This window comes from Pomacea canaliculata, linkage group LG12 (assembly GCF_003073045.1).
Source record: "Pomacea canaliculata isolate SZHN2017 linkage group LG12, ASM307304v1, whole genome shotgun sequence".
Lineage (NCBI taxonomy): Eukaryota > Metazoa > Mollusca > Gastropoda > Architaenioglossa > Ampullariidae > Pomacea > Pomacea canaliculata.
This window is the reverse complement of record NC_037601.1, coordinates 17,912,721-17,940,668: the sequence shown is the minus strand read 5'-3', so window position 1 is coordinate 17,940,668 and position 27,948 is coordinate 17,912,721. Positions and strand designations below refer to the sequence as shown.

At 39.3% G+C, this 27,948-nt stretch overlaps 1 protein-coding gene across 1 annotated transcript in view; it reads right to left on the bottom strand.

The window, feature by feature from the left end:
* The window catches only part of LOC112577171 (probable G-protein coupled receptor CG31760), a 216,750-nt gene extending 189,132 nt beyond the window's left edge, over positions 1-27,618 (bottom strand). The window contains exon 1 of the mRNA XM_025260167.1: positions 27,288-27,618. The gene's annotated coding sequence lies outside the window, so the exon portion shown is untranslated. The remainder of the gene's footprint in view (positions 1-27,287) is intronic.
* Between the last annotated feature and the right edge of the window lie 330 nt (positions 27,619-27,948).

The following is a 27,948-nucleotide window of genomic DNA, read 5'->3' as shown; positions in this document are numbered from 1 at the left end:
AAAAAAAAAAAATTATTGATTGGGTAAAACTCAGTGTAAGATTTCCTTTCGACAAATCTGAGTAAATACACCCTGTTTGTTTACCAAATACATGCGTGTAAACATCATTATGGACAGAAAAAGGTCGAAATCGTGAGGTCACATTCGTAGATAGAGATGCTTAATTAACATATGATTGCTGTTCTCTCATTCTCCCATTCACAATGTAAGTGTATCCTTGCATCCTGGCATCTCTGTTATCGACTTTTTTATGTGCACTGTGATGTTTGAGTTCGTATATCTCGAGAACAGAAGAGGGTTCTTGACCCAGATTGGGGGAAATAGTAGCCTGCCCTGAGGTTTACACAGTCATTAGAAAAGACATTGCACCCGAGAGACCTTTAAGGCTTCAAACAGGAACATGTAGAGAATGTCAAATCTGTGATGTTAAAAATATGGGTTTGCTGGCTTCGTCAAGGGTATAGCCAGTGGGAACACTTGGAGTTTTATGGTATGTAGGCGTTTCCATGTTTACACATGACTTCACAGACTTGACTTCCTTCTCTAAACAAGTGCTAGCAGGTTGTTATGGGGCTTTAATCTCCGAAACCAATGGAAAATATTCGCTCAAATTCTGTCAATAGTAATTTTTAAAATATCAAAAATCAAATCTTCAAAACTTCATTTCCAGGAGTATTTAAAGGATAACAATGTCAGCTGTGAAATTAAATTTGGTCAAATTATGGGCCATGCGTCAGTCATTATATAGCTATCAATGCTTAGTAAATTTTTATTTGATTTTTTTCTTTTACAAAATTACACGATGAGTCAGTGCAGGAGCTGGGAGAATATGTAAATGAGCCATTGTACAATCAGCGATCCTGTCTCTGTCGCATGAAACCAAATTACGACTTGGCATCTTTCCTAAACCCACATGAAAACTATGCACCTCGAAGCGAAGTACTTGGGGAAGATGTGGGAAAACAGATGTTGACATTACATATTAATGAATTAAACATATTAATTTGATAGTCTTTTAAGTTCTTGGTATCTTAAAACTATCAATACTATCTACATGCTGTTAACAAAATTGTCCAATGCTTAGTCTATACGTCCACCGATAACAAAAGGCTTGTCAGCTCCAGAAACAAGACTTTGATGGAGATCGTTAATGAAAATAAAAGATTTCAATTCCAGTAAAGAACGGATTATTGATCTTGTCTGTTTTTTTTTGTTTGTTTGTTTTTTTTTTGTTGTTTTTTTTTGTGGTTTTGGTGTGGGTTTTGTTTTGAGTTTTTTTAAATTTTTTGATAACTAGAACTGTAAGCGGAACTGGTTTGAAACGACGTGACCAAAAGAAAAGATTGAATGGTCTTCAAACAGATTTTTCCCATGATCCCACAGCAAAGATCATTTGTGTTTCCCCATAATTTGTTTTTGAGGGACAAGTAATCATGGCGTCATTCATAGTTTTTTGCGATCTAAGCTGAACAATTAGCATGTGCGTCCGTCCGCCATTTCGTGGAATGTTTCCTTTATTTCGTCGACAATTTGATTTTTCTTTTCTTCATTTTCCTTCATTTCTTTCCGGTACAGGACTCATTGAAAACAGTTGCAGTTGTTAATTTTTTTCTATTCTCATTCCAATTTTTTGGGAGGGAGGGAGAGGATTCTTCACGCGATGACATGTGATTTCACTTCTTGTCGTCTTTGCCTTTTCTTTCTTGTTCCCTCTCTCTTTATATTTTTTTGTTCTTTTTTTCAATCCAAGTATTTTACCATCAGCCTGCCACTCGAAGCAATATTACTCTCTTTTTCGTCATTTTAAGAAAGCTCTGGTGCTGACGGCCATGGAATGGAACCATGAACAAAACTCACCAACGACAAAAATAAAAGGCAATTACAAAATAAAGCCAGATTAATTATCTGTTTGTTTGGGGATATGAGGATATATTCTAAACATTGAACAATTTTTCCTTGCTACATTAAGGTCTATCCCAGTTTTCGAGAAAACAAATATTGCGTCAAGGAACATATTTTTGAAAACAATAAAGTCAGTTATTCGCAACAAAAATCTTTCAGTCGGTCTTTAATCGCTTCATCCAAAATCATTCTCTGGTTTTTTCAGCGGAAATGTCTTCTTCTGTTCCATTTAGATGGCGGCAACCTTTTGTTGCAATACATGCATTGCCTCTAAATAGCTTCGTTTATTCTTTACTTGTAAAGGATGGGCTTTACAGAATTATCAACGACTTTGAAGAAAATATTATATTAACTTGTAATAACTATAGTACATTTAATTTTCATCTGCGTTGTGTAACAATGAAGCGAACTGTTAAACTACTTCTTTGCCGTTAAAGAGATAAAGCCACAAAATAGTTATCGATGACCATCAAGATGATGGAACAGATCAGCCGTAAGAGACTATGAGGACCATAACCCCACAGATGATGAAAATGTAACCATGCGAAAATGAATAGTTTGGAAGGACTTGCTTACTGTTACTCAAAACAGACCATTTCCAGTCATGTCAACTTTGTGTACCCATTTCTCATTCCTTTCTTACCCTTCCCCTGATGAACTATAGGGGTGGACAAGTACAGCTGGTCATTAGCTCGTAACTGTCAATAAAGGGATGAATGCTGCCAATGACTTTTTAACTTTCAAGCATTATGGATCTGGACTTTTTCATTCAAGCATTATGGATCTGAATTCGGCGTTGATGTTTTATCTTAATCCTCTGTCTAACAATACTAATAACCGTTTTTGTTAACTTTTAAAAACCGTTCACATATCACGAACAGACAGCATCTTGTTTTTTTTTTCATTCGAGTGGAAGGGGGTTTGTCAGTGTTTTGTATCAGATTCCGGCACCAGTGTTTTGCCCCAGTTCTAAACAGCCAACCTTGAAAGCAGGAGGCAATGACAGCACCAGGAAAACAGAAACATTAAGGAATGTCCACAAACAAGAAGGGAAGACCACATCTTTTGGTGTCGATTGTTGCATAACTCTTCCTTTGTAGTCTTCGCGAAGAATAAGTAGTTTGAATATTAAGCATCTGTTGTCTGCAGGCTTACTAGTCAGACCAGTCTTATAATCTCAGAAGCAAGAGTATGCTATTGTTTATTAAAACAATAGCGCGTTTATATTTGTATTGTCTACCAAGAAATTGGACAATGCTGTCTAGATGAGCCCTCCTTTTGCATCTTTGTTATGTATGGATTATATCTTTAGATTATTCATCGGGAGGAAGCGTCCTCAATACTCAAGAATCAAGTAAGAAGAGTAAACACAGATTAGAAAGATCGAATTATTTAAAATACCCCTTATCCAATCTCACATTTCCTGGAAGCTTTAGCTTAGTTTTACACAATGTTGTAAACAAAATTGAAAATGGAATGTTATATAGGAAGAATAGCTTAGGTCGGAGCATAAACATAAAATAAGTGGTCATATCAGTTTTTCAAGGCGGTGTAATGTTAAAATTCTGTTTTGTTTTTGTTTTGTTTTTTTGTTTTGTTGTTGTTGTTGTTGTTGTTGTTTTGTTAAATAAGATAGTTCGAATTACGTGTCCCTAAAAACTTAGTCTAACAAATTCCATTTACCTCCCTGGTCAACCACTCCAGTGAAATGTGGTGAACTAAAACATGTTGCATAAATCTGATGCAACACCGCAAACTGAAAATGTTGTAAAAGCTGTGATACAGCACTGCCGACTGACAACACTGGATATAGCGAAACAATTCTGCAAACTGAGAATGTTTCAAGACTTGAATACAACGAATACAATTCTGTAATTTGAAAATGTTGCAAAAAATATGACGGAACATCACAAACCACGATACTTCATCAGTATTATCCAGCATTGCAGTCAACCTACAATCACCTGATATGGCACTGAGATATCAAGATGATTTCGCTAATGCCCTTTGTAGCCGGGTCCGTCATCTCCAGCCACCCATTAGGAATGATTTTCTGTTTTTGTTTTTTGTGGGACTTTTTTTCTTTCAAGCGCTCGGATTCAGCGCTTCGTCATTTCTGTAATTCGGTCCATTTACGTTCGATCTCGTTTTGATCATAGCATTCTGGAGGATTCATTTTGAAACTGATTAGCCTAATACTCAACATGATTAGTTATAGCTAATGCTTCTCTGCACAAAAGATTTTATAGAATTTGAGACAATCTCGAGGCAGACTGGTTTGCTTGAGAAATATTTTTACTCGATAACTCTCAACGTTAATATGGAATTTGCCTTCGGAATTTTACCCTTCGAGTTATGACCGTGAAATCGTCCCTCGCAGGCATGCTTCATTAGAAGAATCACCCAGAAATTTTCTTGTTTTCCATCGTCTCTATGTTTGACACAGGAAATGGAGACAGGACAATTGTGATCTCCATGCACTTTAAAGAAGCGGCTAACTACTGCCAATGCTTAGCTCTGTCCATCTCATACTTGTGACATCAAGTAATGAATCCTCCCTTTGATAATATTCATCACAAAAGTATCTGTTCATCGATGTGATATGAAGAGAGAAATAAACGTGTATTACTTCCTTTTTCAGACGGTAACAAGTTGAATTTACATTTTTTCCCATTGACATACGTCAGATGTAGACATACAGGCAGACAGGCAGACAAACAGACAGATATTTTCTTTAAGGTTTTTAAAATGTGAGATTGCTCGCTCACTTCTAACTGAAGACTTTTAAAGGACTAGAGGCTAGCAATCTTTATCTAACGATTGGGTAAACCTAGGTTAAAAGTATACTACTTTCCAAACTCTTGGTGACTACATCCATTTGGTTCTCGAAATACATGCTTGCAAACATCACCAGGCACAAAAAGAGTTACCATGAGAATAAACATTTCAAATGTGATCAAACATGAGCCTGAGGTCTCATCAATACCCTTCCTACCCACAGTTTACATCCCTCCCCTTCCCTTTCTTTGTGAAGCTCCGCACCAAAACAACAAGCTTTTATCGAAAACAAGGAAAGCAGCACACGGTATTCTATTCTAGGTCCATAATTAACTTTTCTTGGCCTCATCGCACTTTTGTTTTATATTGGGATGTTTTCTAGAAGTATATCTTCTCACTCCCTGCAGTAGACAAGTCATTACAACAAGCTGCTCTTGCGGTTAATGCATTGAAAATTGCACACTTTTGGTCGTCTGTAGAATATTTATGTTTCTTGTCCCAAGGGTAGGCAAGCAAGTTTCAGGAGGCGAGTGAGAATGAGACGCTGTTGGGGATAACCGGGCCTTAACCCCCGAACTATTCCACAAGCCCGAAACACGAGACATCTGGCAGTGTAGATAAACAAAACCATTTATTAAGACAGACGCTCAAGTTTTCACAAAAATCTAATGCCATAGGGGAGCCGAGGGAACTCGACAATATCAGGCTAGCAAGTATTTTGTTTGTGGCCAAAAAAATGCCATGTCTTCTGTGTAGGCTTAAATTGTCTTTAGCCGATGGCGGGAAGGGCGTCGGTGTTTCGATATCATTTTATGAAATCATTTCGAACACTTTCCTTCTTTTTTTTTTTTCTTCGATCTGCGATTTGAAGGAAGAGATTGCTGGGAGAAATCTTAGACTAACATTTGTTCGTAACACGTGTGGCGTGGAATGTCAGTCTGTCCTAAGACTCGCAGGACCTAGTGGCAAAATTGCCTTCAAGCGGAAATAGAAAATTGTCTTGTGGAAAAGTTGTCTTCAAGTGACAAACAAAAGTTTTGTTGAAATGGCAAAGTTTTCTTGAAGGTGATAAAGAAAACTCTCTTAAAATTGTCAAAGTTGTCTTGAAAGAGCGAAAGGAATGTTGTCTTAAAATGGGAAAGAAAAGTTGTTTTGAAAGTACAAAGGTAAGTTTTCTGGAAGTGGCGATGATTACGAGTTCATAATTATAAACGCCTCCTTCCATTATCTATGTTATTAATTTCTAAATGTCCAAACTAATGGATAAATTTTGTTCCGGAAAGACAATTACACCCTAGAACTCAGATGAAGAATTATTAATATGATGGTAAAATTATTCCTGTAATTTTTAGGCAGTTAGGTGATACGGACCGCACTTTACCTCAAGGCCAGCTTTTGCCTTAACATCATTCCTTTCCTATCTGTCCATCCACAAACCATCAAAGGACACAGTTAAACAATCGACAACTGGGTCAGCTGGACATAAAGTACTGAGCCGACCCTAAACCCTGCCCAGATAGCATGAAAACATTTTAAAAACGTTTTAAAAACGTTTACATGGTTGTAATAAGGTTTACGTTTTAGATAAAACGTTTTAAAAACATTTTAAAAACATTTACCAAAAAAACATTTTTCAGTAAAACATTTTAAAAACATTTTTAAAATGTTTGAAAATAAAACATTTAAAACAAAAATGTTAAATAAATGTTTTATAAACATTTACAATGTTAACCTTTATGGCTGCGCGTCATGACGTAATTTTTTATAAGACGTCACTATTTGATTTGCCGGCATTCACTTTTCCTACGGAATTTTAGAGCCAGTCCACGGTGTAGATACTGAAAATCCTTACAAAAAAGCATTTTTAAAGACTTTGTTATATTTGTCTTATGATTAGGTTTGATAGTTTAAAATCATTGCAGTTTTTAAAACATCAATGCTACGTAACTAAATATTTGCTATTCTTCTTGTGGATGCACGTACTCCCATGATTCCACGCGGCGCGACATTTTCTCTGCTGATGTACTGTATGTTTGAAAACCAAGGTTGAAATCTTTTCTCTTTGTTTACCACACACGTACTGCAGGTTCTTTATTATAAAACGCTATATACCGTGTTCTAGTACAACACACATTTAATGTCTGCTTATTGGGTGTGATGTGTCAAAGTTTACTTTCTGAATTGAGCGCTCGTACATAATCTAATATTCTAATACGTTAAGGCAACTGATAGTTCACATCATGTCGTCCTACTGGACGAAAAAAGTTAATAAAACTTGTAGAAGCAGCGTTGGCAGAACTGAAAGAAGAAAGTCAGATGTATTCAATACACACTGATACAAACATTCACGATTCACTGTCCCGTAGAGAAGGTGCTCACAGTTTTAGATCTACAGAGTCAAATTAATAACAGTTCGAACCAGCAGACACCAGAACTCTCAGCGATAACATCACGCCAGCAATATTTACCGACTAAATACAATTTGGATGAAAATAATGATGATGATGTTGTGAAATCTAATTTTAGTGAATTTGAAGATTATATTGATGATCAGTTTGATTCAGCGATATCTTCAGACAGCGACAGTGAAACAGATACAGATTTGGCCACACAGTTGGCATATTGGGTCGCAACATTTAACATTTCCAACAGTTCACTTTCAGTACTTCTTGCCTTGTTGCGACAAAAGCATCCTGTAATAACTGCTTGCTTGAATTCATTGCTAAACCGTTATCTATGGCTGAAATGGTACCACTGGTATTGTGTAATCATTTCTCATTATGGTGTAAATTTGTGTTACATGTTCTTACGGATGATAGAGTTTTTAATAACATTAAATAACGTTACATTATAACATTGCATGCCACAGAAGCAAACTGCAGTCAATACAATCATATCTCAGCTGAACAATATTCATGCTATCCTTCCTGAATTTACCATAGTTCCTTGAGTATAACAGTGTATAAAAATATATGCAGTCATAATCTCTGATGGAAATATGACAGATGAAGTCAAACGTCCAACACTCCCATAAAGACACACAGTTAGCCTCCCTGGTAAGAGTTCATAGAGGATTGTTTATTTTTCAGCACGCGAAACGGTTAGCATACTGGCCACCAAGTGAGCTGACAAAACACCTTCAGGAGGGAGCTCTGCCAGATAGACATACCTGGACTCTTCAAGCTGTTTGCATTTTGGGTTCGAAGGGTACTTTTATACTTTTTACTCATTGTCATATATATGTTTATTATAGAGATTAGATGTTTGATGACTTCATCAGCCTGGTTAATATTTTTGTGGTCAGTCTCTTGATAAAGTTTGTTCATATTTATTTTGTAAAAGGTTTTAAGGTAGTGTTAGTGTCTTTAGTCCACGCAGACCTTGCTTAGGGTTTATTGTGGTTACAGACTGGAACATACAGCCACATGACCATTAACATCTCAGCGAACAGACAGTTAACTGATTTTGTCATGTGAAATTCATATTGTGTGGTAAAGCATTGCATGCCATTATTCTCGATGTTTATTATAACTTCACAAAATAATAACCCTTTCAGATGAGCATTTGGTTGCCAGACGAAAAGTGGATAACAGCCAGTATACATCAAACTTGGATACAACAGATGATGACAGCACTAAAGGTTGAAAAGATCGGAAGAGGAAGAGAAACAAGTAGTCACATTGTGTCTTCTTTGAGTTATAGAATGACAGGGATTAGGGAATCCCTAGGTTTGGAGAACAACTTACAAGATCAGTACAGATTTCAGTAGTTCATTTCAATTTTTCATGAGGGTAATATTGATATTATGATAGGTATAGCCTAGGAATTATTTATTATTTTATTTCTTAAATCTTTTACTCCAGAAATTCTTAAATTTTCATAATTGTCATTTCACTGCACACTTATTAATAGGTATGCTTGTTAATTAGGTTAGGGCTAGAGAGCCCAGACGAGGAGGAAGAAGACGACTTTAGATGGAAATCAGTGCATCCAGCAGTGCCAGCAGGACCATTGCCAGACTCATTGCAACCACAAGTGGAAAACAAGCGTTTATGCCCACAGGTAAATGCACTAACCACAAGAATATTGCCCCCACGACGTGAGCACCCTAGTGACCAACATAGTGACTCTCAGCAAGGAGTACAAGATGGGACAGACCTCACAACTGCAGCAGTAAAAGGCGGTACCCAGAGAGTGTCTAATGAAGGTAAGTCAGACAATTTTATATTATGGGTTACTTTTCTTGCTTTTTGTTTTGCCTATTTAATTTTGTTGTGAATTCCCTTCACAATCTCAAGTTGAACATAGTGTTGGTTATACAAGTTTCTTACTGCCTCCCAAATCACCGTTGATTGGCTTCGTTCACCTATAAAAGTTAATTGTCCACTTTTGCTCACAGTGCTATGTTCATACTGTTGCAGCATTTGCCTGGCTCATTCGGAAACAAGACAGAGAATTGAAATTGATGCTACAGGAAGTAAAAGATATGGTGATTCATTCACTGATAAGCAAAGACCAGCCTGCTCCAGCAAAGGATGCCTGAATGTTGCCAGAAGATTTGATCCTTCCGATTAGAACACAGCAAGAGCTGTTGGAACTGGATGGACGCCTTGATGATGATTCCTTTCATGAATTACTCGTACGTAAAGCAGATGTCATTGTTAAAGCCATGATTGAAATGATAATCTGTAATAATTTAGGGAATTTTAAAGCATAGCTTGACATTTTTGAAAAACTTATGTTTTTATAGGGAATTCATTTGAGAATGATCAGTTCTTGTCAATCTATCATACATATATAGTGTGGAACACAATAAGTCAAATTTTAAATCCAGTTTCAAAGGGTTTCAGCCTCATAAACTTTATGGTTATTGGGGAAGGAAACATTAAATGTCAGCTTTTTGTGAAAGTTTTCAGTTTATAATTTTTGTATGGCCCTTGAATTGTAAATAATTAAAGCCATGTATATTTTCACTACACCCTTTCTTGTTTATGATGTGTGGTTTACTTTTGACAGATATGTTTCTTGTCTTCTAAAGATTTGCAAGTCAAAAGCCTCTCCTGTGTGGGTAGAACGAATGCAAAGGATTGTGCGAAAAGAATCATGCGGCGACTCCTGACCAACAAGGTTGCTCGGAACTATAACTGGAAAGGACAAAAGGGAGAGATGTGTGCTTTCAAGGGACTGAAGGTGCAGGCCATGATCTACAGTAAGTGATGATGTATAAATGTTAGTGTATATTATTATTAAAGGTATAGATATATGATATATTGTCTACACATACTTTGACAAAAAAGAAAAGTGCAGATCTAAGTGCTTATTTTTGTATAACATGAATTGACATTTTTCATTGCTAGCTCTACAGTTGAAAATTATTTGTAGCTCTTGTCAGTATTAATTGTGCTTCTATGGGTGAAACTAGCGTAAAAACGGAAAGACATGGGGAACAAGCATAAGCACCATAAAACTGAAACAATATGTATAGTGTGAGACTTCTTTCGTCCATCTTTAATCTATAAACCTGTAGCGCTTCGTTAATCTACAAATCCCATTTTTGCTATCTGCAGAAGCTGTACGGAAGAACCGTGGGTGTATGGAGGCTTCCGATAAAGTTAGTGCAGGAGCCATCACAGAGTGGAGACCAATGCTTCAGCAGACAGTGCTGTTCCACCTGTCCGTCGTCCTTCCCGCCCGAGCTGCCATCCGCATCAGAGAGCGACGACTCCTCTCCCAGCGACAGAGAAGTCTAGAGATATACACGTCATGTCTACGATGACTGCAATGCCACCTACAGCCGCCGAATGCCAGTACTGGTCACATAGCCATTCGCTTCCAACGGCAACAGCAGGCAGTCCTGACAGTCCTTTGTCACTGGCTCTCCCCCACGCTCAAGAGCTGTCTCCCACATATAACACTTCTGTGCTTTTGCCTCCTTTTACTTCTCTACACTGGCATGTATGCCTAACTTTGCTGCATAAGGAACATCAGGCTTATCACCAAGCCACTCTTGACCCTAATTGGGACGCTTGCTGATATTTAGCAACAATGTCTCATATTTGAGATATCTAATAATTACATATAAGAAGGTTTTAGTATGTTAAAATGAAGGCATGTGGATCTGATAGTGTTCTAAGTGCATTTTTCGTAAAGCCGCTTTACCAGACATACATGAACTTTTAATTGTTCAGCCTTATTTTACGGTATGGAAATTCTCATATTATTAATTAATTGGAATGATATGTCCCTTGTAGAAGGGTAGAGATGATAATGTGCATGTTGTTACCTACAACAGGGTAACTGTACTTTTTGGTGTATTTTGTACATCATCCAATTGTATTTACAATTCACTGTTTTTTTGTAAATCTAAAGGTCTATAAGTTTGGTTTTAGTTTAATTATTCCTTGGCACTCTGCACGGAGCACAGTGCCGCACCACCTCACCTTTAAGTATTTGAAATTGAAATATTTAAAAGTATTAATTTAAGAAAAAATCCTATGCATTGATTTGTCGGTGTTTAATTAATTCATATTCTTTGTTCTCTTTTTTGTGTATCATTTATTCATTTTTATCACAAATGGTCACCATTTTGTACTTGCTATTGTATAATGTAAATGTCTCCTGGGTTTATTCCCAACGACATGAAATATGTTTTAATTACAACAAATGAAAATCTTCTCTGTACGTCATTTATGCCATGTTTGAAGTGAAACTGTGAAAAGTATGTGTGAACTGTGAAACATTTACATTAGGTTTCAAAAACATTTTTAAAACGTTTAAAAACGTGTCCTTCAAAACATTTAAATTAGGTTTAAAAAACATTTTAAAAACGTTTTTAAAACATTTACATACGAATATTTATTAAATGTTTTTAAAATGTTTTACAGAAAAATGTTTATAAAACGTTTTAAAAATATTTTTAAAATGTTATACAAATGTTTGCAGAAAACGTTTTTAAAACATTACTTTGATGGGCATGATAAACATTTTTAAAACGTTTTCTGCAAACCTTTTTAAAATGTTTTATGTAAACATTTTAAAACGTTTTTAAAACGTTTTTAAAACGTTTGCATGCTATCTGGGTGGTGCCCTCACCAATGCCGTGCTTGCTTTCCCAATAAAAGATGATTTTCAAGAATTAATTTTGACTGGACTATCGTGTTTTACGGTCTCCACCTCCTGTCTACAAAACAATAACATGGTCACCATCTGGAACTTTGGCGAAAAGAAGATGAATCTGTTAGGCGCCATATTGATTTCCCTAAATGATATCCCGAGTGGCTGCACCCCTGGTCCTACATTTCCCGGCTGTAACCCTGTCTTACAGTTTTCTATTCAGGGTGTTCGATTTACTGTGAAAACAGATAAGACTTCTAAGTACTCTACGTTTCATACGCAGGAAATTCGTGCTCCTTGCCCTCGCGATTTTCTTGCCCAGAAAGTGACCACACGTAGCCTGTGAGCCTGTGGAGGCGGCTGCCAGCTTCAATACGTGTTGTGGAGAAGGTTCGAGTCCCGGGGGACTTTCAGCGTGCCTCGTGCTGTCGTCAGACAAGAATAGCTACCGTGGGCACAGTCAACGTCAATGAACGATCACTTCTGCCGTCTGAAGCCGTTATGGGCCCTGTCGTGGGCCTTATGTAAGAAGACGATAACAAGGGAGACATAAAGGCACGCTGACAGACATTTCATGTGTGTGTGGACTAGTAGGGAGTAGGTGGGTTTGGGTGATGTTTTTAAGTTGGCTGGCGAGTTATACAAAATATTTTGTTTACGAGAAGTTTGATCAACGAAAATGATTGTGATATATTGATCATCACACACACAAAGGCAGGTCGATACAGGTAGCTTGTAAACAGCAAAATGACTCATGGTACAAGGAGCAACCATTAAAACCCTTTTCTGGCTCCACTAACAGTACACCATCATCTGAAGGTAAGCCATAGAAGCCACATCAGATAAAAGTTCTTTGTTTTTATTTTTTGTTTTTATTGTTTTCATTTAAGTTTGTGAGTTGCAAAGCTGTGAGTACAAATTTTTCATTGATAAACAAGTGCGGAAAACAAATCGCTTCATTTTTTTGGACAAGTGATAAAAGCTAAAACACGGTTGTCTCCCCGTGTGTGCATTTTATTAGCGTCTTCTCTCAGCAGAAACCCCCATTTCCAACTTCTACATTTAGCAGAGAGAGAAAAAAAATGCGTTGGCGATGCCTTCGACAAATTTCGACACGCGAGATAGAATCATAGGAGCAGACGACAGACAACGCCCCACTGTCTTGCTCAGGGTGCTCTCCTGGGCTGTCAAACACGAAGGAAGTCATCAAACATTTAAGAGTCGTCTCCCCCTGTAGACTCCTGGCCATTAATTAAAGATTAGATGGTTTCTCCAAGGACTTCAACCAAGGCAGAAATCAGGAAGGCAGCACAGGCAGACTTAAGAACCGTGCAAACTCTCAGAGTTTCGCATGTTGTGTGCACTTGCAAGCTATTTTGGGTCATTAAGGAGATATACCTTTCCCTGGAAGTGGTTTTGATTTGGCTTGCCCTCGAGGAGACCAAGCTGCTATACCTACCAACACATACTCCACAGAGAAGAACAAAAAAGACAAAACTGTGAGAGACTATTAAAATTAATGTGCATTTGGATTTCACCATCAAGCGACTATCGCACTCGTGAAAAATTAGTGAAAGTGAAGATGGTTGGCGCTAGAAAATGTCAGCTCAGAATTCAATGTCCTGGAATCAGTATTCAATGTAAATATGATGGTTTTCGCTATTCATAGCAAAACTGACCACAGATAGAGATAAACAGGTCTGTTGGGCAGTTTTAACATTTTCGCCTGTTACATGGCTTCCATACGGTCCTACCTCTTTGTAGAAGTATGATTGAGATTTATGAAAAAAAAAAAGAGAAAATTAATCAGAATTTCCGGCCTCCACAAAAGACCATTTTAGTGTGATATATTCCTTTACATGTTTATGTTCATGTAAATAAGGTTACAATGCCATGAGGTTATGGCAATGCGTGAACTGTATTCAGTGCTTGACAAACCATACAGACAGTACCCGATGTCATACATACTACATCGAACAAAAAATGCTGACTGTCGTTTACTCATTGTTCGCTGAAGCGTGACATTGAAATTCTATTTATGTCAGTTGTGGCAGCGTGTCTTCGACATGGGTCATTGATTCCTATAAGCAGAAGGCAATTATTAAGGATGTTTTTGTACTCCGAGGAGACCATGTTGCGATAGATGAAACGGTAGGGAAGGGTGGAGGAAAAAGGGAAAAAATGTACCTCGTGGCTCGTTACCTCGGTAACTAGTTGTGCGACATTTTATGGAAATTTTATCACCTTGAGAACATTTAGAAAAAGCTCTGACTTTGCATTTTTGCAATCCATGAACAGCCTCGATCTCGGGTGACGAAGAGCTGCCGTCGGCCATATTTCAACGGTGTGAAAGTCACGCCTCAGCCCTTTCCAGGCCCAGCACCCTCCGTGTCATGTTAGGATCGAATGTAAACTATTATCACCCGTCTGCGAGAAAGCTGGGGCCCAGCTCTGGAATCCAGCAAATGGTAAGAGAACTACAGCACGTACCGACCCCCACCTACCTCAAACCCCTTAGTGCTTGCACTACCTGGTTCAACCCCTTCTCCCCCTCTCACCTCTCCACCCGAAAGAAGCCACTAGGGTCTGTTCGAACAATCCTCCCGCACAAAAACAATCGATCAACCAGTGGAGGAAGAGTTCTTCGTTTCAACCATCTTTCTACAAGACTAGGTATTAACTCTTTCTCAGCGTCCGCACGCCCTCGGCACGAACAGTGACCTGAACTCAAGGGCTGAAGACTCAGACAAAGACTAGACCCTGAAACCGTCAAGTGAAGAACTGGTCCGGTTACCTAGCTGCAGATCCCAAGAGTTCCCCGGAAGCAAACGGGTACAGTCTTGATGGCTAGATGCTACCTTAGGTTCATAGTAATGCTAAGATACTAATATTTCTGAAGCAGTTTAAATGTTTATCGTCAGCAGTCCACAGTGTATAACATCGGAGGTTAGTAAATTCTTCAGATGGTTGCCCAATCTCACACTCCGCTATCTTGTGTCTGATCCATACCCATGTTTTTATCCTTGTCTGATCCATAGCCATGCACTGATCCATGTCTGATCCACACCTTTACCCCTGTCTGGATCCATACCAATGCATTTGTCTTTATCTCATCCATACCTACGAATTTATCTTTGTTGTATGTGTACATCCTGGATGCTAGAATGTCTTTTTTGGCTCTCTTAAACAGAAAATGTTTGAATGACCCCACTTCCTCATCCTTTAAACTCTAAAGCTGGTCCAGCTGTTAACATCATAGAAGTCCTAACAGAAGGTTTGTATACATCACTATTTATCACAGAGGCAAAGGTCAGAAGTCGCCGGTTCAGATCATCATTCGATGAAATGCACTCTTGTCACCAAGGTTGTCAACATTTTCCTCCCAGAACTACGAGAAGCCTCGACTCCCCCCCCCCCACTCCCACCAGCCTCATCTCACACTCAGTGGCAGTCGATCTCCAGCGAGCAGCTTACCTGTTGTGAGGCCCTCACTTCTGGACGTTTCCACGACTCGCTGCCACCACCGACTGCACGCGATGCCGACATTAATCTCTGCTGAGAGTGCGCATGTGCGCAGACGCGCCGCAGCCCTGCCTTTGTTCAGCTCACAGTATTGTTAATTCACAATCTTAAGGACCTAATCAGTGCGCGTGTTCTGTTGTCTTCCTCATCCTCTTCCAGAAACAAAACAAAACCATAAAAAAAATTTAAAAAGGAAAGAAAGAAACAATCAAACCAAAATATAAAAATAAGGAAAACGAAGAAAGACAAAAATGAAAAAAATTGTATGTTCTTCTCCATGATTGTTTTAATCAGTGAACATATACAATGGAATGTCTGGAGCACCTGTATTCAATGATCATCTCTCTCCATATCTTCTTTATAACGCAAGGCTATGAACCCAGGTAAATCAGAAATAAAAGACAGGAATAAGGACCATCGAATGGTTCACAGACGAATCGTGTGAGAAACGTGAGCATACAACTGACGTATAATATGTATATAGTATGTATAACAAAATGTATATAGAGTATGTGTAACATAATATGTATATATTATAATACTAAGGACTGAAAACTCTTTAAAAGACCAGAGATACTCAGACGTATATCACATTAGGTATACAGGCTGGTAGGCAGGAAAGTATTATTAGGTAGATAGATAAAAATGTCTTCATGAACGTAGGACTGCTTAATAATAGATATTGTATGGCTTGCCCCTTCCCCCTCGGTGTAAGAGATCAATGTCAAAATCGCATGAAGTCAAGCAATTCTCACTTTCTCACAGATTGGAGGGCAGCAAAAACTGATGTGTAAACAATAATTCTGTTTACAAAATCGATCAAGTCGGGATTTATGTGATAGCAACGCGATAATTTTTAAGATAAAATATTTGTAAGCGACAAACACGTGATGTGAAAGTATTCCAGTCGTTCAATGTATCACATTCACTTACCTTACTTACCCAACTAAAAACTTACCTAGAGTTAAAATATCTCAATATCCTAATAGTGTAGTCAAATGCCAATGGAGAATTATCCTAGTCACATAATTTTAATCACTGAAATAATGAAAAAAATCATTTCAATAATTTAATGTAGAATTACCTCATCTATTTTTTCTTTAAATCTCAATTTTTACAATATAAAAATGTTAGGGATTTAATGTTTTACTTATTCCAACCACTTTCTCTTTTAAAAAAAATACTCAGCGGTGTTTGAGTACTAAAAGTTTGCCCCACACTTGCTATAAATATCTCACAGAATATCTACCCAACATACACCCTCAGAACAACACCTCGTACCCAGTGCAAATATGGCGAGGAAGGAAGCCGTTGGCCATACAACCGCCTCTTGTCATTGATCGGCAACAAGAGATCTGTTTTCTTTCAGTCGGGAGTCGTATTGCTGGTCCCTGCCAGCACTTTTCATGGCGTCTGCCTTCCAAAAGGTTTTAATGTTCTACCTGTCTACTCGCCTTGAATTAAAAAACACTTACAGACAAGACTCGGAAGCTTTGCCGTCACTTCGCACTGTTTTTCTTTAAAGATAAGGTTTTTGTCCTGCTACTTCTTTTCATACTCTTTGTATCTATGTATTTTATTTTATTTTATTTTATTTTATTTTATTTTTGCTAGTCTGTGAGGAAGGATATTGTAAACACTCCATGACGCACCGGATCTGAGTATGTTTCTCTATGACATTTGTTTCAAATACAGATGATACTTTCATCAGCTGCATTGCATATGACACCAGTATCGAATGTAGATAACACAGAAGTTAAATCAGTACCAGCATCAAATACAAATGACAAAAGTCATATACAAATGACATGTCACATACAGATGCCCCCTACATCAACCACAAACTGGACAACAGCTATCATCAACGCCTTGACTGGTTAGGCTGTAAGGTGTTTGTCTTCCAGACAACAGGAATCTATCAATATATATATATAAGAGAAAAAGAGTCAGAAAGAGATAGAGGGAGAGAATTAAAGATAGAGCGATTTCAATCAACGGCATCTGATCATCTCAGTAGACATCAACATGACCAGGTGGCGAATTTCATTAGAAACATTAAGCTCAAGTCAAGAAATTGTAGAACATCACAACAGGTAGACTACACAAAGAAAGACAGGCAAGACTCTTTAATTTCCTGTTTGTCCTTTAGCTCTGTAAATTATAGCAACACACTCACCTTTACATTAATCCGCACCTGTTCTAACCCTTACACAAATTATCACAAAAAGCAGCAGCCACGTTTTATATGCAGGCTATGTGAAAGTTTATTAAATATGTAAAGCCCTAGTGGAGAGAAAATTTATTTCTAATGAACGGGTATCGCTCAGTGCTAGAGACTATTTCCACAAATCTTGGTGAATAAACCCTATCCGTTCTCGAGATGCATGCCTACAAACATCACCATTCACAGAAAGAAATTAAAATCGTGACAGATAAAAACATAAATAATTAACCTGTGATCCTAGCTTTGTCAATGGCTGAGGCTTTAAGAAGGTAAATGTAAGCACGTGCAACCCTGATGTCTGTGGTTGTTAACCTTGACCTGCGTATGAAGATGTTTGTAAACACTTATCTCAAAAATGAAATATTCACTGAGATTTTGAGGAAGTAGTATCTTTACCAAATTATTTAAAATAAGGTTTTGCGACATACTATTCCTTTAAAAAAGAAAATAAGACACACCACCTGTAATGAGGCTGGAGTAGCAGCTGACGACAGTGATGCTACTGTCAATAAATAAATAAAGCTTGAATGCACGTGCCTGTGCATGGTATTGTCACGGTGTCACTTCATCATCATCAATCACCTTTTTTTCATTAAAAATTATTCACCTGCTTATATTTACCTCATACGCTGATTGAATTTTTTTTAGGTTTAATAAGTTTCAGCATATTTTTCTCTATGCATTGAAAATGTAAAATGCTTTAAAAAGCTTTACAACTGTTTGCTTATCAAGCGGTTTTTGTTTGTTTCCAACAAACTTTCGTTATAACCTTTTAAAGTTCCTCAGATTTTAAGAAATAAACAACACTGTGCCATTTACTGGAAATAAGAAAATCTTTTACATTCCTCAGATCGCTGTTTTAACATTTTACTGTTTTTCATTTTTATTCCCCAGTTTGGACAAATCGTGATGACAAATGAGCAAATAAAACTCGAGATAACCATTTGCAGCGGGTTTTTCATGACACTGACAAATGTCCAGAGTTTTGTAAACGATGGTTTCAGCTCACATTCCTCATACCTCAGCCAATATACATGAATTCTGAACAACTCGCAGAAGAGAAAAAAAAAGTCTCAAGTAAACCAGGAATCCTACAAGATTTCCTTCACAGATGACAGAACACTAAAGTTCTAGAACACGGCAAGTCTAGATAAAAATTACATATATATATATAGAGAGATGTCTTTGCTCCGGAAACACAATTCAAACTTTTTTGGTCAACACTGGGTATTCTTCTTTAACTTAACTGTTCCAATTCACCTGTTTATCATTTTTTTCCCTAAAACTACAATATGCATCCAGTGAACTTCATACAAACTTCGAATATATTCTTTGTCTATGACTAGAATGGTCGCTAGGTGGCTCTGCTCACTGAACTTTAAGTACTCACAAGGACTGGATTTTATTTTTGACCAGTTCTTAAAATCTAGATAAGTAAAGCTAGTTTGTTGATGACATATAAGGAACTGAACACATTTCTCAGCAGTAGCTAAGAAAGAGGTCAAGCTCTGCCCGTCGAGCAGCAGAAGTAGGTTTATTACTATGGCAACTTTTCTTTATACATGTAACTGGATAATTCCAAAGACGATAGAGAAATAGGACAGCGAACCGAAAGACCTCCTGACCTGTAGGTAACTTGAGATAGGCACAAGCAACTTCCTCTTTCTATTTTCAAGCTGATACACAAGCAGCCTGGAGGTAGTTTCTTATGCTCTTCATTTAGCAATCAGATAAAAGGAACCTCATTAGAACTTTAAAAAGTGAGGACCCAGGTGTTTGGTACGCCTAAAAATACAATTAATACTAAAAATGAAGTACGAGAAAGTAATAATTATCTATCAATAGTATTTTCTTTTTACCCAAACATTGCCCAAGACAAATGGTTTCCCGAGTCTGTCAATAAAAGGGTGTACAACGTCTGAGCAGGTACCCGCAAGACTTGACGGATTCAATATTGAGTTGAGTGATTTAATAATTATTAACAAGAACCACCATGAAGCTGATAAGAACATAATAATTTAATAAAACTAAATGCATCAAACATAGCAACAAACTGATTCTCGGGTGTAACACAGATCATGTGACATGAAATGATTTGAACAACTTAATATATTGGCATGATTGTGTTAGAGAAAAATCTGAACATAAAATCTCTCCAAAAATTAACTATATCTGGCATATAGATTTTTTTTATTCCAAGACCGTTTCTTTTTTTGCTAGTTTGTTTTTGTCTGTCTTCTCTCTTTTCTTCAAGCCACCCACCATAAACGTCAAAGGCTTACCTCCCCGAGCCGCAATGACCAATGACCGTGAAGGTACACCAGACCCTGCTGCTTGTTGGCGTCTGAGAAGTCCTGAGGGCTGCACGAGAAAAGGGCATGCTCCTGAGGTGCGCACGCGTGCACGTGCCTGGGCGTGCCGACTGGAGGGCCCGGCATTGACAGACAAGCCGCTTTTGTAGATCTTACTTCACGGACAAGCCCGCACGACTCGGAGGGCTCCCTGGCGGGTAAGACTAGCCTCCGAAGCGAGAGGTCAGGGGGATGGTCGAGTAGTGTTTTGTTTAAAAGGCTACTGTAGCCTATTTATCAGAAACTCAGCCAGAGGAATTATCATTAACAAGGGAATTTTTTGTGTGTAGACGATGAGCAAGATTTGCTGACTGTGACTCAGTGCTGAGCATGCTGCTCTGTCGTGCTCAACGAATGAGGGCGTGATTACCACTGCAAGCAGTAATTTCGATTTTCTACAGTTTCGTTGTAATTATGACTGCAACGAGCCTGGCAAACGTTATCAGCGAGCCGGAAATAAACCTGTCAATCAGAGGGACAGCAAAATGACAAGTGAGGACCGCTGATCAGCTCAGACAATTTTTCACCCATTTATTTTTTTTTCCTCCTTTGCTGAAAAAGTACTCAGTTCAGGAGCTTGTTATAATCGCTTACTAGATAGTAGGGAAAGCAGGAAAACAAAATATCTACTATCTTTAATAAAAAAAACTGAGACATTCCAAAGAGGAGGCTAAGGACAATGAGACACATAAACTGTTTGGATAAGACTGTAGGACATTTTTTTTAAATTGTCACTCTCTGAAGGACTAGTGAGGTGTAAAATGTTTTCTGAGAATTGTGTATAACTCAGTGACAGATCCTGCTTATTTTCCTGATATCTGAATGAAATATATACTTCCGTCCCCGAGACACACGATAAGTCATAAACATCACCAGGCGCAGGAACATGTCGATGTCACGGACGGGAGGATTTACGTTGACAAGTTCACGCTGTGAGGACCTCAGCCAGTTGAGGAGCTGCGATCGTATGTCAATCTGTACAAACGTGACGTCACGATTTTGACCTCCAGTCGTATCTTGCACTCAAGCATTAAAAAAATGTGTGTTGAAAAGTCCTTTGAAAAATAAAATCGATGATCGAAATGACAGTGCTATAAACTTTCAATAAAAGATTTCCTAATCTTTTGCATCTGATCCAACCCATGTAGCTTTAGTGCTGTGATCCACAAACATGGTTGTGATTGTAACATGGCTCGATGTATTGCAAGATTACAGATAGCTGGTTCATGGACAGAAAAACAATTAGTATATGAGTTATAATATATTCGTTTGTCATTTAAAATTAACTGACATACACTTCTAAAAAGAAAATTACTGCAACCACATAGTATTCACTTGTCAACAACTACAAATAAAACATTCATGTCAGTCGCAGTAACAACGGCCAGCAATAAATAAAAAGAAATCAACTGCCTTGTCTTAATGCTGATGTCCCTTTGACTAAACGGAAGGAGGGCGCTGCGCTACTGTGTTTTATCTCGTCTGATGTCGTCTATGCACTGGACTTAGTTTTGTTTCAACATGTCTGCCTGAGCGTTTGAAAGGATATGCCACTTCCATCTAGAAGGCTTTGGTTTCTTTTTGATGGAAAGACTTTTACAATAAACATAGTTCTGAAGACTCCAGCGCCTTTTGACCTTTGAAATGTGGGTTAATGGCTATGGCTTATGCTGTATGTAGACCTTGTCCTTCTTCACCGTGGACTACACAGTCCACACTACATACATCCGTCACTTTGCACCCACGACACTGCTTTTATGGAGGAGAGATCGAAACTCTAGCTCCGAATTCTTGGACTGTGGACCATCAACACAATGGCGCATTGTCAGCAAGAACCATAAATTGTTCATTGGTCCCACAAGACGATCCTCTTCCCAATATTTTCCCCACTTTTCTTTGTATCTTTGTGCTGTACTTTATCCACACCACACTGAACTAAATCATCGGTTGTCAAATGCCCTGTACAAAAATGTTCTACTATTATTACTTTTGGGGGATGCCTGTACCTTAGGAACCTATTTTTTCCTCTTTTCGTTCCTCCCTCCTCTCAGCTTTATTGAATTAATATTCTAGAAAGTGCCAGGCGCTCCTGCTGCAGTTCACCTTGGTAACAGCTTTCTGTTTCCTTCCCGAGATTGAAGATGTCCTTCTGTGAGAGATAGCCTTTTCCAATGCGGAACGTAAAGTGGAAGATAATATTTATTTTCAGCGGTTTCACTTGGCTCTGATCGATGTACTCCCTTTTGTAATGTGACAGGTCATAAAGGCCGCATTGTGAACTGTGACACTGTGGATAGCCAACTTCACGAGCTCTCCATTTCACTGCGATCTTAATAGTTGATCTTCAGCAGATAAATGGCTGGTTTCAAAAAAAAAAAAAAAAGGCGAGCCTAGAAAAAAAGCTATTTTTCCGTGGAATGATCACGTGACTGACTTGTTTTCTGCTGATCAGATGGAGAAGTTAGTATTCACTTATTTTGGGGGAGTTGTCAATGGCATGGCCATATATCTCCGCCATTACCATCGAACTCTGGCTGCGCAGTGTAGTGGTCATGCAATGCTAGCGCCACCTAGGAAATTATCGGCCTTTCCCGGCATAATAAGCCTTGGGTCTGTCGTGCTGTTTGCAGGGCTGGACACAGCTCTGGAAGAAGTTTACAGTCTGTGTTCGCGCATTCAATGGAGGGTTTGGCCAAACGACCCGAGCTTCCTTGTCAGGAAAGTCCATTTCCGATGGACTGCTGACGTCTTTCATGTGATCCAGAAAGTCTTAGAGGTGGCACGAGAAACCTACAACTTCCGTTTTCGTTTGAATATGCGCTTTGACTGATCTGCTCAAGGTTGATTAAATTGTAGCTAGAAATGGACATATGCTCTTTCAATTAAGATTGTTTCTTTTTTATGAAATCAAAATGTGTATTCGAATTTCAGATTGATACATTTTTTTGTGCCAGGTTTGTTATTGGCGCCGCTCATATTACGAACAGATCCTTCACGTGGCCATATAGAGAAGCATTTCAGTATCAGCGAGTCCTTTACCACAACTTTATAGACTTTGAAAAGACTTTTGACCGAGTCTGGCACGAGGGGCTATGGCATGGGATGCGATAATTCAACAGTGAAGAGGTTTAAGTCTAAGTCATCGAATTACTGTATACCAGTTCGACAAGAACTGCTGAATAATTAAATGGGATCTTTCATTCACATGACAGTAGGCGACTGTCAAGGTATCCCCTATCGCCTGTGATGTTTAACAGTTTTTGTGGAGAACATCATGCGTGAAACCCTCCACGACCATCACACTTCTATTTCTATTTTGAAATCATTTGATAGTACTGATCCTGCTCGATGAATGTGAAACCTGGACTTGCCGATACGGAAAGGAGAATACAGGCAAATGAGAACAAGTGCCTGAGGAGGCTGCCACGGATCTTGTACAGAGAATATAAAACCAATGACTTTGTACGAAACGAGATCATTCAGCTTTATTCCTCCATTCAGTTCTGCCATTGTCATGCTATTGAACACACTTTATCAGCAGTTGCCTCAGAAACGTTGAACTAACGGACAAACAAGCCTCAGCCTCCGACACACAAACACACTAACTGAAAGTCTTGTGTAACATACGATGAATTTTTAAATGCAAAGAGTGTCGGTAATTCATCGTGATCTTAATAACCATTTCCGCACATTATTTCGACTCGCTCAGATGTTCTCTCGCAAAGCGATTTGCCGAGTAATATTCCCCGTTTTATGTGTTAGTTTGCAGGCGTGACAAAGCCCTCGGATGAAAGTATTGTTCTTTCTTCCTCTGTGCAATTCCACGCGCATAATGGAGTGGCTGGTATCTGCTTGTGTCCGTCTGTTCTTAGTTAACATCACAACTGCATCGCAGCCACGTATCAGCACGTAGCAGGAACAACAAAATTCCCTGTGGGCTGTGTTCCGCGCCCTGCGCATGCCCGGGGGAATAGTTGCATGATGGGGTTTCACAACATTCATTGTGGGTGTCTGTATGTATGGAAAAGACACACCACGTGTCATGCAAACCAACCATAGTTCCATACTAATCCATAACTGCCCACAGTGGACACAAACTAATGAGTACGTGCTTTCATGGGTCACGTGTATGTACATGTCAGCACCTCTGATTGGTTGAAGTGTGAACTGGAAAGAAAACTGTAACAAGTGCGCTGATTGGTTGACAATATCAGGAAGGAAAACTGCAAGGTAAAGGTGTCAGAAGAGTGGTCTGAAAGAGATTGCCAGAACTGACAAAGGACAAGGACCAAACTGCTCACAAAAATACATTTTACATCTTTTAATGTTTCAACATCAACTTTTCGTAACATCAGGTGACAGCTCTATGCATGTATTTTGGGCCAACATCTTTCATTTCTTCTCTCACCCTCTACTCTCAAATGCAGACCGTCCACATACTGTGTGTATAACAACAATTTAAAGTTCTAGCGGGTAGAATTATTTCTAATGACTCGGTAAAGCTCATTCAAGATGCTTTTACCCAGAATCTTGGTGAACCTTCCTCTTCAGTCACCATGCACAGAAATATGTCTTTAACAGACTTCAGCCTTGTTCATGGTTGATTGTGGGAAACAGTTTCTTAGACTGTGCATTAGCTACACTTCCGCTGCGTCTTGCTTCAAGACATACATTTCTCACACTGTCATTCAAACAACCTCCATTGTCAACTGAATTTTCTTCTTTGATGCAACAGAGTAAAAAATGTAACCTGCTTTCCTAGTGATGGAAAATAAATTCCAGAAACAAGGCACCATATGCACCTTGGTGGGGAGCTTTTTTCAACGATCTGTTTCTCTCTCACGGGCGGTGATTACACCCCAGTGCTCATTTATGCACCCGCACAGGATTTTCTCATAAAAGGTTTTCGTGTCACGAACAATAACTCTAGGGAAAACGTGAATTTCAAGGGTTTTTATTTTTTAATGGAGACTATCAGGAAATGGAGGGAACATAAAAGACCTGAAACAAGCGATCTCCTTCATTTTTGCTGTATTCTGGGGGGTTAGGAGGGAGCGGTGATGGGTGCAAGCGAGTGAAAGCTAGTTTTTAGTCTGTCAATGTTCGGTGAGACAAGGAAGGGAGTAGTCTATGACGTTCTTCAAACGGAATCCGCGTGCGCGCGCAGACACAAAACAAGAAAGAAAAGAGAGAAGGGGAGGAGATGGCGGAGGAGGGAAGAAGCAATTGATCTCGGTAAACGATGCAGCATAAACATTTTTTCTCGTGCTCACGAGCTCATCTGTCCAAAGCAATCACTCCGGCGTCTGCGAGCACGAAGAAGGTTGTTTATTTTTTGTGTTTTTTAATCTGTGGGTAAATAGGGCGTGGATTGTGACATTGCCATCGCTGGGAGGCATGATCACAGGCAAAACCGCGCAAACGTTGAGCACTTTATGAAATGGAGCGAAACGAGGAGTCCGACAAGAACTGTGCACGTGCGAGAACACTAGAACCGTGAACTCGTTACCAGCAAACGAGCGCACACACACGTATTCACACACACACACACACACACACTCACACACACACACACACACACATTCACAGATGCACACACTCACAGATGCACAGAGAGACGAAGCACAACAAGCAGGCGGTCGCGCTTGACGGCACAGGCGGTGACGCGGAGCGCGGTGCTCGCCACCCGTGACATTTGACGCGCATCGAGCGCGCGCACAGGTCGCGTCAGGACAAGACGGCGCCGTAAGTAGGGTGTTAGGAAAACTGCAGCAACCACTTCATCATCTCCCCGCTCCACCAGGCAGCGAGGTTTCCGACCCGCAGCCGAGCGTGACGCACACATCGATCACGTGGTCACAGACGCATGCACCCGAAATAGCCCGGCATTTTACCTCCCCTCCCTTCCCACAGTGACGTAAGACAGAGCGGGTGAGGTAACCCTACCAATAAGGGAGACTACTTCATAGGTCGCGAAACAAAATTAGACCCTGGCGGTTACTTCCGGAAGGTTTTGCCTCCAGGCGAAGACAGCTTCTTGGGTGAGAAAATGGCGACGCGAAATAAGAAATCTCGACCTGCTCAAATTCCAGATATTTTGGTCTGAGAAAGTCTTTCTTTTTCTGACATCGCATTGCTTCCCGAGCTCCTTCGTCTTGAAACTGAGTGTAGGCGTTGAGGGTCGGAGCCAGGCTGGGTCTCAATGCCTTGGGCGATGTCTTTGTTATTTTGTTTCATGTGTGTGGAGTTAAAATATATGTGTGTGTGTGTTTATAAAAAAAAAAGCAATATATTACAAAGAGCATAGATCACAATGAAACGGAAAATACGGACAGCTGTTACCCGCATTGCACGTTGTTTACAGTCTAATGATTGTCTCCCTTGCACATGTTTGTTTGCCGCTTGGGACGCGCGCGAGCACACACACACATATATATATAGACACATTTTATCTGTATAACTGGAAAAGTTTAATAATTATCTTCGTTTGCATTATGTATCTCCCTTTCCTCCCATTGTGACTAATTTAAATTCACTGACACTCACGCGCGCACGCACACACACACACAGTCCAGCAGCACAGGGTAGTGGTGTTATCACTGATAATACTTTAACAGAGTCAGTCTCCATAGCAAATAACAGTTTTATAAGTTTCTCAATATCTGAAAGGCTACTTATACTGACTAGGACAAAAGAAAACACTGTAAAAACTCCGGTATGATTCTTTGACAAAATGAAAATTGTTCTTAAAACATCTACTTAGAACATAAATTAGTAAGCCTGTGATTAATCTCAACTGTAATCATCAAATTAATGATCATTAATCATTAAAAGTATCTGCAGTCAGAAAAAATTTACTATAACAAAGCATAAAACTAATCAACGAGCAAAATATAATGTCAAAAACAGTTGCTACAGCTGAGAGAAAAACAGGAGTTTTTTTTTTTTTAAAAGGAAGAGAAATTCATGCACAGCTTGCTAAACATGAGGGCTCATAGAACAGATTGACGGGCCATCACCTCAACAAACGAAATAACTAAACAAGGGGCAGCAAACTCAGATTACCCCTCTTTTGGTGTTCAGATGACCAACATAAAGGTAAATAATTAAAAAGAAGATCATGAAAGAATCGGAAAAATGTTTTCAATCCAAAACGTCTTTTTCCCCTCCGACTTGTCTAATTATAGGCCAACCTCATTCATTCTCTTCAAACAGAAAAAAAAAACACAAACAAAGAAACAAAACAAAGAAACATCTGTTGGATTGACGTCTCCGTCCCCTCAAACATCAGAAAGGGAAAGCAGCAGAAAGAGAATTATCTGACAAGGGAGAATGCTCAAGCAGGAAGGCAAGAGTGAGTGATGTCCCCTCACAATCCCAGTCGGGGGTGTACTCACTTGTAACGAGCATCACCACCTGCTGCTCACGCCAAACTCTCGTCCCGCTTCTGGCCGCCGAAGACCTCGTCTTTAACCCGCTCCGAGACCAAAGACCTGTGCGTGCCACATGCGGAGCGACAGTCCGCAAACCGAGCCGCTCGTGTCACCGCATTAAGTCGCACGACAGGTCCAGGAAAAAAGGAACAGGAGCGACTGGCATCACTGGTCAATCGCCAAAGATCTGACGCCCGGGAATTGGCAAACACAAAAACAAAAAAGCAAAAACAAAGACTTGCCGCGTCCCACGGTGTGCAGCGAACAAAGCTTTCCATTAGTCATGGGAAAGGTCACAGTGGGGGTGAGCTGGCATCGTGGTCGTCTTCTGCCAACTCTTCTCGAAAACCTTCGTTGTCGTGGGTCAACGGTCGCGTCCCTGCGGAACAATAACTCGTTGACCCCTTGGAGTGGAGCTCGACTAGCGCGTGGAGCTGTTTATTCTTTTCAGAGATGTTGCTTGGTTCGCGGCGTTTTGTTTTCATTAGTTGTGGTGCGTATATTTTTTTATGGACCTTCATTTGTTTTCCGTGTGCTCCAGTGAGACCGTTTCCTAGTTGAATCTGCTGTGAGAATGGCGGTTTGTAGGTTTAATCCGTTTCTACTGAGTTCTAATGAAGACGGA